Consider the following 14176-nt stretch of genomic DNA (forward strand, 5'->3'; position numbering starts at 1 on the left):
TCGGTGCCTGACCACCGCAGCTTGGTGTCTGTTGGATCTTCAGGGGTCAGAGTGGCTGCAGCCACTTGCACTGCTACAATTAGGTGTTTCTAAAATTTTTGGACAATATACCACCATCATCCTCCTCTCAGTCACTGAAAGATAACTTTCTATGTGAGCCTAAATCGGCAAGGTTCTGTAAACAGCTTATGACCGATACAAAAGCCAACACAATGTCTTCACAGTGAGTATCTTAATTCAGTGATTTTAATACAGCACAACTTGGGTGGTTGTGGTCTAATTCAGCTTATGCTTGGAGCCAATCCATGAAGAACATGGTACATGGCAATTGTCAAATTTTACAGTTTTAGGCTCACTCTAAAACGAGCTGTGGACTAGCACTGTGCAGTTCTGCTGCTTCTTATTGGGAGCAAACCCACAATTTTTGGCTTTAATTTACTCTCTAGTGTCCAATCAGATCCTCTGTGTCAACACTAGACTATTTTCAGCATTATTTCTATTTGTCTGAGACTTTCTTTTGTTGCCTGGACCACATCTGGATCTGTGAGGGAATGCTTTGCCCTATGAGATGGAGGTTTAGGATATAGAATCAAGCCATAACAATACAACTGTCACAGACCTCTTTTATTTTCTGTTTTATTATTTTCTTTTTTTTTTCCTTCTTTTTCCCCCCCCCCCCTTTTTTTTTTTTGACTGAATTTTACACTTGCTGGCAAAAGTGTTAAGGAAAATGACAGCTGCCAGACTGAAATATTTGCTATTGTGCCATGATGATAAGCACTGCAGTCAGTCATTTCACCACCACCACAGTCAGCCCTAGGGACTGCATTTATCAGGATCCAAAAATGAACACCTTAAGATGCAGTAGATATAAGATTCATTTTGACAAATGCGTATATAAAGTACTCCCTTCAGTCTGAAAAGATGGGCCACTCACTCCAGCACCAAGCAGCTGAGACAATACAGCACATACTTCATTTCATATATTTGTTTCTTATCTCAGTATGGGAGGTCCCCTTGCACTGATACTGGCAGTGCCTGTACAGACACCATCACTCTTCCATGGAAATTACCTATGAACTCTACACCTTGTACCTGCATTTAAATGAGAGTTACTAAGGCTCAGGACACAGCACCAGTTGTGATTGTTCTTGTTGACATAAATGCCAAAATCTTAATTTCCAAATGAAGGACTGACATCAATTATCCAAGTGCCCATCCTCCTTCCACTCAACAGTCTTGTGCTGCAGATGGTACAAATGGCCTGGCATATGCAAAATCCAGTATATGACTCTGAAAGACTGCCAAGGCAGAAGACAGCTCCTATATAAGGTACAGTGGCAGAGCTCTCTGGAGGTCTTTACCCATTTACAGCGTGTCTGACCTCAGATAGGGCTATCAGTCCCCACTTCTACAGAAGCTGTGCAGGCAAGTCTTTTTACTTCATTGCCTGAATAATTTGGAAAGTCCAGATAGACTACCTGAAAATAAGATTCCAGATGGAGAATCAGGCACATGGCCTGAAACATGTGTTAACTTGATGTAGCCTTCATTTTCTCAAAGTGCTTTGGAACAATTTCTTGAGCAAAAAAAAGTACCGAAATTGCTATCAAGGTAAGATTACAATTACTATTTCATTTTAATTTGTCAATAGCTTACTCCTTAAAATATTTAGAACTTTTGAGTACACTCAATTGACAGTTTTCTGTGAGACACTGTGGTTAAAAATCACAGTGCTTGGCACACCAAAGCCCAGTGCAATTTCCCTGATACTGATCACCTTTTGGAAAACATAGGAGTTAAATTAAAAGGTTGAAATATTCCTGAGAACCTCCAAGTCACCCATATTCCTTTGCAAGGCTCAGTACTGCAAATGCTGTTTTCCTTTGGTATTCACATATTTTGCTGAACACAGACAGAGTTGAAGCGTGCTGCACAGCTCATAAAACCTATTAAAAACCAGAGTCTTTCAAGAAGCGAGGAGTCATCTAATTGTGCCCTTCTCCTTTTTGATATATCTTCATCAGTACCAACTTCACAGACAGAAATTGTGAGACCTGTACTTTGGGCATGCTCTTTAGTGGCCAAGTCTCAGTCACTCTTGGCTGAATCTAAATTAGGAATAGTCAGTACAGAACAAGTACTGATAACACAGCAGAAAGGGAAAAATACAGCACCTACAGAGACTTTGTAGCTACTGTCATCAATAGCCATTGTTAAGGCTCAGGAAAAACTCAGAAGAATGAGAGAAAAAAGTATGTTACTGTTCCCAGCACTACATTTTACTCATGTAATGTTGGGAAGCTCACTGCATAGCATTTCTGGAGGACTGACACCAAAATAAACATCTGCAAAATGTCTGTGGAGAGCTTCCAACTACAAAATATAAACATACCTTAAAAACAATATTCCCCCTACCATGAAAGATGCTAAAGAATACATGCATTTCTTCCAAATTATTTTTTTGAGGTATATGGTTGTACAAAGTAAGATCTTGCTCTCTGGAAACAGATTTTTCAGGATAAGTGAACATGTACTGGTCACAATGTTTTTATTGATTTGAAATAGCAGTAACAACTCTCTCTCTTTAGTTAAATTTGAAAAGAAAAAGTTTTTAGTCATTCTGACAGGATACCATCATTCCCATTGTGCTTTCTGTTCTGCTACATTAAGCCTCCACACTCATTAGAGTTCTGTGGGCTGAGTTCCTGGTTGTTATAGTTCAGTGTTATATTCCTGATTAACATGCTTTAAGCAGAAGCAATAGGTTCTCTGATAAAAAAAAAGAAGTGTATTTGAAGAGAGAGACAACAACAGGATGGCCACCGTATGGGCAACACAATGCATTTAACAGTTACAGTGCTTAGCATAAATGATATTGTTGACTGATAACAAATAGACTATGCTTTAATTGATAGAACAGATAAAACCACTCTTCTGTCAAATTAAACTTTGGCAAATGAGTCCATCAGCCCTTTTAAAATACAGCTTAGGAAGATTAAGGTCCATGTTCCAGATGGCCCAAAAATAACCACTAAAAGCTGCCAGCTATGCTTGAATTAAGAAGCCACTATATACATCCACAAATTTGACATACTATAAATTAAGCGTACAATGATGGGGAATACATGAGGAAATGAAGACAAAATTGGGAATGTTCCTTTGGCTTTAGATATCTGCTTTAGACACCCAAGATATAAGGATAATTCGCCTAGGCATTTTTTATTATCAGGAAAACAGGAATCAGTCCTACCACTTCCTGTTTTCTGGAGGAATCCATTCTGTGCTCTCTTCAGAATCCCATCTGGTCTGGCAGCTTCATCTAACACTTAAATGTGAACAGCACAAATGATCCCTTAAGATTTACAAGAACCATCACCAACAATGATCATTTCAGATCATTAAATGGGTTACTGGTGGCTATTAGGGGCATTTACACAAATAGGTTTGTTATGGCATCCCATTACTCTGCTTTTCAGTACTTGAGATGGGGACACTAAATCCCCAAGGAAATTTTTTTGTCTTTTTCCCAAAATAACTGAAAATATCAGATGAAGGTAACATGATTATTAAAGGAATTTTCAGAGATCTAGCAAGGGAATGAATATCAGAAGAATCTATTACAGGCAGTTTTACAAGTTTTCCATTCCAATTCATGAACCAAAGCTGTTAATTTTTGCCCTGATTAGCACTGTTGCCACAGACCTACCATTCAAATTTAGAAGGAGAGAGAGAAATTAGGTGTTTGTATTTTCTAAAACTACAAAGATAGAAAAAAACAAGTGTAACAATTTAGTATGCCCTACTATTTTAAACTACAAAATATAACCAGCAGAATAGAAAGATAATTACACAAATGAAATAGGACACGCATTTCTACCGTTGTGGTATGAAGCAATCACCAAGGATAAAGATTAATGCCTAAATTGCAGATACAAACTTTACTCTGAGCTACACCCCTGATCCATTTTTCTGCAAGCCTACACCTGATGGTAACCCACATTATGGTTCAAAAGCCAGGTATCAGAGATCTAACTCCATCTGGACCAAGACTTGTCTATGTGCACACATAACAGGCAAGTCTTCCCAAGGCCTGACTAAAACAATGGCAGTAGGTCAGGAAATACACTCTTTCAAACTCCTTCAAACTTAAAAGACAACACAACTTCTCCCTAGAAGAAAACGAATGAGGAAAAGCAATCAGAAAATTATCAAAAGGGAGACATATAACATTTTGTACATTCTGAATAGTAATTTGGAGAGTATTTAAAAGTAAGATTCTCATATTTTGAAAAAAGCTTGGGTAAAGAACTGTCATGAAAGAAATATTTAAAACAGCCATATTAAGGAGAGAGGGAAAAAGAGAAATAATCCACTGAGGAACAGAAGAGGAAATGACAGTAGTCTAAAAAATAAAATCCCTTACCACTACATGTCAAGGAAAAGACAACTAGGGAAGATAGTAGTTGCAAACAACTCCTACAAGGGAGCCAGGAATTCACAAAGATTCATCTTTCTACAAGAAGAAGATAAAAAACAAGCTGAGAAACTCAAGCACAGTAAACTGCTAAATTAGAAAAGTATTTATTCATGTGTCTGGTCTGAATGAAAAAAGGGATGAAATAGGACATGAAGACAAAGCACCAAACCACAGACATTTCTGACTATGTAAAGCCTGCAACATAACATTCTTTTCTTATCATGAAGTCCAGAATAACTTAGTAAGAATATGAAAGCTTTAGCACAAAACCTGATAGACATTTTAGGGTACAGCACAAATATAAATAGGATTTTATCTGATCACATTGTCATGCTTTTAGTTCAGACTTCCTAAGGAGTCAAACCAGCATGTTTTAACAACTTGGGATACTTAAATACTTCCAATTTGGAGATCATACTTGTAGACTACGGTGACACAAATGTTGAAGTGAGCTGGGAGACAGAGTTAAGTGAACAGAGATCTCAGAGCTGACACAAGTATGCCTGTGGAATCAGCTCTTCCTGACTATGGCTTTGTACAGGTATGATCAACACAGCAAAGAGCAAATTTTTAAATGAATCACATCTTTTTTTATTTAACAAAACTAAAAGAATGCTTCCCTGTTCATGAACACCTTGCAAAACAACATCATGCTGCCAAGCTCCTCCCTTTAGCACTATCACTGATGAGACTTTCAGACTGAGGAAGAATATGAGCATAATGGACAAAGCTGAAACCATCCCTTTTTCAAGCTAAGAGATTTTTTTGCCATGGTCTGAAATAACATTAAGAACATAGAGACTGAAAAACAAAATGCTTCCAAAAAGTTGCTCAAAATAACAGATGATTTTTCCCCTGCTTCCTTGAGCAAAGCATTTGGGGTAAATAAGCCTTCTGCCACACTACTAAGCAAGGTGCTGCATACCATGGTTCTATTTCTTGTCCTTTGAACATTACATTAGACAGCCAACAGATAACCAGCGGTCAAATGGATTGTGGAAAAGTTTGAAAAGCTTTTATGCTATCATCAGAAAAAAATCACATTTTAAGGAAGGCAACCAGAAAGGCACTCATAAAACTGTAAATAGACGAAAACAGCATGCAAAAAAAAGGTTTAAAGCCACCAGATTAGTTATCCTAAGAACAAGAAGATGTTTCGTTTTTGAGGCATTAGAGAATTTTCCTGTGACAGCCAGCATTCCTTTTTCTTCCTTTCAGAAGTGCAAGAATCACACCATGAAAAGAACAGCAGCGGAATTTAAAGAGAAAGAGAACATTGCTTCCAGCTATTCACACTCATAACCTGTGAAATTTATGGTCTGAGAAGACAGCATTGAAATTAGCCATTCCTTCTTTAAATTGAGCTCAGGGTTGTACAGCCTATGTAACAACTTTATGCTTTTGTACCGGTTTGGCCAAATTTAGAAATATATCCTCTGAGAGAAGGCACAACCACCCCTCCCCCACCAGGTTCGGGAAAAAAAAAAAATTTTCCTCGAAGGAAAGTGAAGAAGATGAAACTATTTATTTAACAAACACACGGGAAAGGAAAATGAGGTGAAATGGTAAAATCTTTCGCTGTGGAGGAAAAACCTGGGAAAGTGTTAAGAGTCCTCCCTTTGGTCTCCTCAGAGCTGGGGCTTGGCCCAGGGCCAGGCCCTCTGTGCCCGATGAAAAGTCCTCCCGATGTGCTCTGAGGTTGAAAGCAGTCCAGCAGCAAAGGGAGAAAATCCGGAATTCTAGAGAAGGAAAAGCAAAGTCCAACTCTCAGTCTCTCTCTCCGGAGAACCAGAAACTGCAAACAACTGGCCAAAAACTGACTGGAACACAGCAAGCCGGGTGCTTCCTCGCTCCCCTGCCATGGCTGGGAAAAAAAAAACCTATCTTTATGTGACCTTGAACAAGCTGCAAACTGCTTTGAGAAAGTTTTGCTCAGTTTTTTCTTCTCCCTCTCAGGCTCAGTTTAGAGGCATAGAAAGGCACAAAAATTAATTTCTGGGCATAGGCAGCGATATGGGATACACATCATAACATCACCCCAAGACAGCTTTTTAATATTAAAATACAGGCAATCAAAAACCATAGATGAAGACATCACAAGAGGAAAAGTTTTAAGATTTTTTCTTCCTTGATTTATAAGGATTAGTCTTTGGCAAAACCAACACTGATCACAAGTGGAAGATTTTTTCTTTTTTCTGCAACCCCCTTTTTTTTTCCCTACTGTGGCATTATATTCCTACATTTTGTTGTTTACAGCAACAATAAACCCAAGCAAAAAAAAAAAAAGAAAGAGAAAAAAACTTCACAACCCCAATAGAGATAAAATTAAAAGGTATCAAACCTTTGCATGTCACAACTGAAATGCACATCGTTCCATGACCTAGCAACATCATAACTGGGGAGCAGAGTGACCATTTTTACAGGGCACTGACAAATTGCATTTACTAAATTAGCCAAGGATTTTGAATCCAGATAGCTTTGAAAGAAGAAATTAATTCAGTCTGACAACAAAAAAGATGAAGCTATTTCCTGTGGGGAAACACAAAAGGTGGGAAAGATTTCAGGTGTGAGAAATAAAATCAGGTTTCAGAAAATTAAGCAGAAAAGAAGTTAGGATTTCCTAGCTCTACACAGCCTATTATTGCTAAATTTTGACTGAATTCTCAGTTGCAATGTAAAAATATAAGCAAAACCCTGTTGTTATCACAACTGCCAATTAAAATTTCAGAAATCAAAAGTTTTTGCTCAGTTTCAAATGCAATTTTTATATCCATATGAGTATAAGTGTTACTTCTAATGCATTTTTTCTTAAACATACATTGGAAGACAGGGGAAAGACATGTCTCGGGTGAGTTTAAATGAAAAAATTTAATGATGAAACCATAGCTCTACTCTCAGTCAGAAAGCAAGAGATACCAAAGTTACCAAGTCATGGAAGAGAAAAAGTATAAATAAAGAAAGAACACAGGAAGAAAAGGGGCAAGCTGAAACTTTACTAGCAGTTTTCAAGTAAGACTGTGACAGCATTGTGACAAAATAAAAAACCTGAGAGAAAAAAACAAAGGCAGCTCAGCAAAATTGTGGGACATTCCATCCCAAGATGCCATGGAATTTTACTCTTCCACATCTGACTGGAAGATGTTTGGCCAGTACAAACTCGTTGAGGGAAAGCACCAGAACTGTAAACGAAAAATTTCCACCCAAAAATGACAGTCCCAGCTTGTTACTGCATGTATTAATAAGAGATAATTGTTGTATACTCCACATTTTGTCTCGGCACAACAGAACATGCCTTCACAGGAGTGACCCCAGGAGCTGAGTGCTACAGCAAATGGAGTAAGAAGCTGTGATATAGTTAAGAAATTAAATCAGTTTATTATCTTCAACAGCTGCCTTAGCAGTCTCTTTGGTATTCTACTCTTGATTTTATGGGCTTTGTACAAACAGCACCATGATGGTTGTCCAAGCTTGTGAAAGGTTGTGTTGAGCCTGGTGCCAAGGACATTTGCATACAAGTATATTTAGCCACTAGATTTACTCCAGCTAATGCTTATGCAACACAACTTAGTTTATTATTATCAGAAATTGTAATGAGCTTCCTCCTTACTCCCCACTCGCCCCCCACCCACCAAAAGGTAGCTGGTTATTAAAAATTAAGAAAATGATCACTGAGAAACCCAACTATAAACCTTAGTGAGTCATAACATTCCTAGAATCAAGACTCATTGATAGCTCAAAATTTCTAGTTTTCCTGATGATTGAATATTGAATGAGCAGAAGCTGAAGGACAAAACCTCATGATCAAACTTTAGACCACTTCTACGGAAATTTTCCCCATAAATATAGTATGGAGAGTATCTTTTTACCTCTTAAGGCCTTTCTGACTCGCTCAAAAGTTTGTTTCTGTATGCAAAGTTGCTATTTCTGAAAAAAAGAAAATTAAAAAAAATTAAAAATTAAAAATTAAATATTTTTTATTTTAAATAAAAAATATTTAAAAATATTAAAAAAACATATATGTCAACATATATGGTTTTCAGAATGTTATCTTTTCACAAAATTGTCATTTGCAGCAGGGTATTTTCTAAGTCACATTTACCAGTGACAATGAAATTCAACTATCAATGAACTAAGAAACATCTGCAGATCTGGACATCTTCCAAGGAATAAGGCAGAAAAAACAAAACTCATAAGCCCTAAGAATTCAAGGTTTGGGAGCCATTGTACTTTTCTCCCCTTGTGGTAAAACACCTAAAGGGGGACAGACATTGCTCTTCTATTCAGAGCTCACTATCTCAGGAAGACAGTCATGGTCTCCTGAAAGCCACTTCAGCCTTGGACTGACCTTCTTGACCCCACAATGGCACCCATGGAATACCCTTGCGATGCCTTTTACTCCCACACACACGTCTACAAATATTTGAGGGAAAATACAGCGTAGTTTGACAATTAACACAAGAAAATTGTCCACTATTTTGTCTAAACAATTTGCTTCTTTAATCTGAGGGGGATCAGACCTTCTAGGTCTTGTGTTTGGGACTGGGAAGGATTGTTTTTGTTTTGGTCAGGAATGGGAGTAAAAGAGCATTATTGTTTCTCTGTTTTCTAGGTCAGGCAAGCATGCACTGCAATTGCTGTGGTTAACTGCTGTCTCAAGCTGGTTTATTTTAGGTATGCCAAGAGAGCAGGGGCAGTCCCATGTAATTAAGCAAAGAAACTGGGAGTCCTTCTTTGAAGAAAACTTACTGTTTCTTCACATCTACTGGCTGGTTAAAGAAAGCTCTCAACTCTCACATCTCCTCTCTATCTCCAGCATGCTGTTATCCTTAGCACACTTTTCTCAGCTGGACCCCTCTGCAAGTCCTTTAGTGAGAAGGCAGCACTAGAGGTTTTTGGTTTTTGTTTTTTCAAAAGAATAAGCCCAGCTGCTCTCCCAGGCCATTAGGGAGCCCTTTTGCTTTCCTGCAGCATTTAAGTTTACCAATTCATAAGGCTAAAGCAGAAGAAGAGTGTCTAGCTTAAAAAGCCATATCTGTTGCCATAGCACTTCTTATTAAAACATACCTTTTGTGCAGAAATCCTGAAAAAAATCTAAACTTTCCTAGTAAAAAAATTACCTTCTTTTTGCTCATCAGAAACTCTGTGATAGGGTCTGTATTAACAGGATTCTGGTGGCCTGGAAAACAGCCCCTGGCAAGAATGAAAAGAGGTAAGCTTTACAGTTGGCTCTGAGGTTATCATCAAGCTTTTAACACTAAAATGTTAATTAATTCTAGCTCAAGTTATTAGTCTTACCTGCAGAATGTTTCAAAGTGGATGGTACCTTGCTAGTTTCATTGAGTGCACAAGGATTACAGAATTATATTGTTATTAAGAACCATGAGTTGCTCTGACTGCGGGGCTCACTTCAGTGATGTATTAACAGATAACAAAATTATCTCTGATAGGCCTAGCTTTTTCTTCTTTTTGTTAAATGCTTTCTTAAGAACTATACAAACAAAGTGCCAAGACACACTTCTCTCATTCAACAGCTTAAGTTCTCAGAGAGCACAGTAGTCAGACAACCGATAAACTCTGGCTAGCTCTTCCCAACTGCTTTCCAAAATTAAAAAAGCCCACCACACACCACCAGAAAAAAACCCAACTGAAACCAAAACCAGCCAAGCAAACAAAACAAAACAAAACCAAACCAAAAAACCAACCAACCAACCAAAAAAAAAAAAAAAAAAAAAAAAAAAACAAGCAAAAACCCCCAGAGGAAAATAACATACAACTAGGAAATTTTGACCCTTTTTTCTGACATATTTCCAACATGTAACAAGGTCAGAATATGGAGACATTTAACTTGATCTCCTTGAGTGACTGCTTATCAGGAAAACAATAAAGGAAATTATTTAGAGAACAATATTATTCAATCCTTCATCAATTTGATTGCACTCACATTTTGTTTTGAGATAACAGGTAACATAAAAACCCTGTATTTTTTTCCTTCATTCCTGCAGCTTCCTACTTTATCAACCAACGGCTTCAATATACTGTACACTTATTTTAACTCTACAGCAACATCAACAGTTGCCTATTAATTTGGCAGATAAATCCTTACCTAAGAAAGACTTTTACTTTTTACTCTTGTTTGTAGGAAGTCTGCTTATTCTTTCATAAATTGGCAGTGTAACCACTGATACAGTAGTTACAAACATATGCCATCAGCCATTGAAACAGAAACATCCTGTTGTTTCAGTTCTTTCATATTCCTTTGGTTTTCATACAAAGAAGTCAGAGCAGCAAAATGAGAAATACTGAAACAGCATCAGAACTGCTAAAAGCACTGAGGTCTCTACTTTTTCCTCTTAGAATAACGATGATATCGTTAATGTAGTTCTTCATCCAATAATAAAGTCAAAACTATTATTACTAGTAATAATCTCAGAAATCTGTACTGAAGGAATACTTACAACCTTTGAATAATTTCAATCTTTCATAAATATTTTTATATTTTTAAAAATATGTTTAAAAATATTAATACAGCACATTTGATCTTTGCCCTTTAATCTTTAATGCTTCAATAGAAATGTTTTTCTTCAGTAACTAAGAAAAATATAATGTTAGACAATGTGAAACTCATGGAAAAAAGTTTCAAACTATATTTTTAATTTTATTTTCTTCCTGTTTGTGCAAGTCCACTTGTCTTTGTTTTCTGTAATAGGGGAAATTCTTGTCAAATTATTTTTACCTAGTTGCTTAAGTCTTGTGGAATATAAACCACACAATTTTGATATTAATTTGTGTCCAGTCTCTTCATGCAGAGACTTGGTTGCATAGCTGTGCTCTTTTGGTAGGCCAAGTTACAGCACAACTCTTACAGTAGCCACAGTTGTCTTTAAAGAACCCCAATGCTTTAATGTGAGCAGAACAACCTCAGATCAGCACTGTTTCTCATCCTTTTCTCAGGTGTGTGAGAGAGGGAGTCTTGGGAAGTTTAAGAATGGATCTAAGCAATGCTGTTGTCAACTTCACAGAGTCAAAACAGCTATTCAGATGCTTCTGATTTTCCAAATGCCCAATTAGTGCATCTTCAACTCTTTCCTAGTGTTTTCTGCAAGTAGCCATCATGCATTCATATACACAGGCCACCATCTTCCAACAAAGGTGCCTGCACTCTGACACCTTGAACACTGAAAAAAAATTGCTGCTCATGAGAAATCTGCAGCTTTAGCAAGATAGTGAACAAGTATCATCTGCCCATGCCACACTTTGTACTCCTTGCTTTGACAGCTTCCTAGGAAAAGCTCTCACTGTCTTTCTAGGCTTCTCTGCTGACCTCTGTTTCATCAACTTTTTACCATACATTGTGTTCCATGTTGCAAAGAATAAATAAGAAAAAAGCAGAAGCATTATATCTCACTGCATTTCTTTATGTGCAAAGCTGAAGAACATTTCTATAGAACAGACTTGAGGCCTGATTCAGGTACTTAATTTCATCCAAGAAATGCACATTCCCATCATTATCAATTTCACAGAAGAAAAAAAAATAAAACCAACCAACTTTATCTCTAGTCATATACAAAAAAGCAAAAACTTTCAGAAATTAGGGAAACAGTAAGGCATAGTGTATTGTGAAACAGTCTTCTGGAGCAAAAGAGAGAAGAATGTTGGAAACATTCTCCTTCAATGAAAAAAGGGACAATAGCACTAGAAAGATTTATTGCAGTCTGAATACTGAGAAGCGTACATGACCCCAGTAAGAGTTTTCTAGTATCAATTTTTATCATTCAAGTGTTTCAAACTTCTTCACAGTAGAATTGTCCAAGTTCTACAGCTGACATGACAAGTAGCTTTGCAGGTGTTGACATAACACCTGGTATATTCTATAACTTCTTTTTCTCCTCTAAACACATCATTTCAAGTATGTGATGTCTCCAGAAAAAGAGCAAAAGAATGCTCCTTTCAGACACAGCGGAAGCAGCAGCCCTTGAGACACTTCTCAAAATATAGCTGGGGTTCTTGGAGTCCACAGGGATGCACTTAGGGTAGTGAGTTCTGCTGGGAAATACAATCATTTTAATAGCCCCAGAAAGGCTTTGCAAGTTCATGCTGGCTTTTATGCAGGCAGATTATATGTTTTTAATTTATAGTGGTTTTACTGTGGTTCTTCAGCAGAGAACGCCCTTCCCCACCATCCAGCACTTTTGTGTATCCAAACTTAAACTACATTCCCAAATTGGTGTGATATTAATTGTCATAGGACTACTGAATTGATGGCAGGGGAAATTAAGTGACTGGAAAACTAAACAACCTTTTCACTAATTTTTACTGTTGTGGCTTATTTAAACTGCTTCACATATCACAAATCATATTGTTTCCCACCAGAGAACACAAAGCATTTCACATGCCAAAGAATTTAGGTTTAAAAAGGAAAAAAATTTTAGATTCATCAGCTATGCCTAAGATTTACAGCCACTGGCCCTTAAATTTTAAGACTGCAACTGAATGCATGCACCTCAAATGTTGGTGATTGTCAGAATTTACAAGCTTGCACCTTTATTGTTTTCTCTGCAGACACCCTGACTGTGATTGATTTAACTGTGTTGACCTCCCAGCTGTGACAACTGCCTGTTCCACTGTCACCTGCTAATAACAGTGGTATATTTAGCTGCATCCCCTAACTGCCTACTGGTGGGAGATGTCTAATAAGTTATTCAGCCTGGATTTAGGCAAGACATCAGAGATTTTGTGTCCTAATAACATTCCCTTAAGCCATCCACCTTCTTTGCCTTTTAAGTTGTTTACTAACGAAGATAAATGAGCTTGCCTAGGCAGGACAATGACAGTAGCTGGCAGATACATTGCTCACACAGCTGACCCTATTCAATTTTAAAACAAAATAAATCTATGCTGTTTTGTTTTATGTATGCCTTATTAAATTACTGATATGGAACTTGTCTGCCCCAGATTGCAGGGCACCGCTAATGCATTGAGCTGCAGACACTACGTAGCCTTAAAAAAAAAACAAACAAAAAAGGTTTACATTAAAATTAATATGAAAAAGAGACAGGTTCAGATGGAATGACAGATGAGGGGAAAAATATTAAAAAAGTCTTGTCTAATTGCCTTCCAGGAACCCAGTATGCTATCAACTGCCATGATTTATAAAGCACCTGATGACTGGGATAGACAGCTACAGCACATTAAAGCTATTCATTTAGAAGGTGGAATCACAATGCTTCAGAAATTGCTGTATCCAAGGAGTTTTTGTTGAACATCCATAACTAGATGCACTCAGAAACATCCTGTGAAAACATTATAGTTATTGCTGATTTGGAAAAGACCCATAAAAACTATTTGTTTGAGGCTAAACATTTTTCATCTAGAATTACGAATTTAGAAAATCATTGAGTCATGTCATAGAAAGGCTTGGGTTTGAAGGGATCTTAAAGTCATCCTGTTCCCAATTTCCTGGGTGGCAGGAATGCCACCCAGTAGACCAGGGCCTCATCCAATCTGGTCTCAAATGTTTCCAGGGATGGGACATCCACAACTTCTCTGGGCAACCAGTTCCACTGTCTCACCTCCCTTACAGTTAAGAGCTTCTTCCTAACATCTAATCTAAATCTTGTCTTTAAGTTTAAAACCATTCCCTCTTGTCCTATTACTGTCTGCCCGTAAAAAAAATGGCTCTTTTTGTAAAAGCTTTTT

General features: G+C 37.4%; 1 long non-coding RNA gene across 1 annotated transcript in view; it reads right to left on the minus strand.

The window, feature by feature from the left end:
• LOC138113818 (uncharacterized) overlaps positions 1–14176 on the minus strand; it is a 183367-nt gene that overhangs the window by 27007 nt on the left and 142184 nt on the right. The window contains exons 2-3 of the long non-coding RNA XR_011152344.1: positions 9598–9670; positions 8347–8404 (exon numbers count right to left, since the gene is read on the minus strand). This is a non-coding gene — a long non-coding RNA (uncharacterized lncRNA). The remainder of the gene's footprint in view (positions 1–8346; positions 8405–9597; positions 9671–14176) is intronic.

The sequence above is a fragment of the Aphelocoma coerulescens genome, chromosome 1 (assembly GCF_041296385.1).
Source record: "Aphelocoma coerulescens isolate FSJ_1873_10779 chromosome 1, UR_Acoe_1.0, whole genome shotgun sequence".
Classification (NCBI taxonomy): domain Eukaryota; kingdom Metazoa; phylum Chordata; class Aves; order Passeriformes; family Corvidae; genus Aphelocoma; species Aphelocoma coerulescens.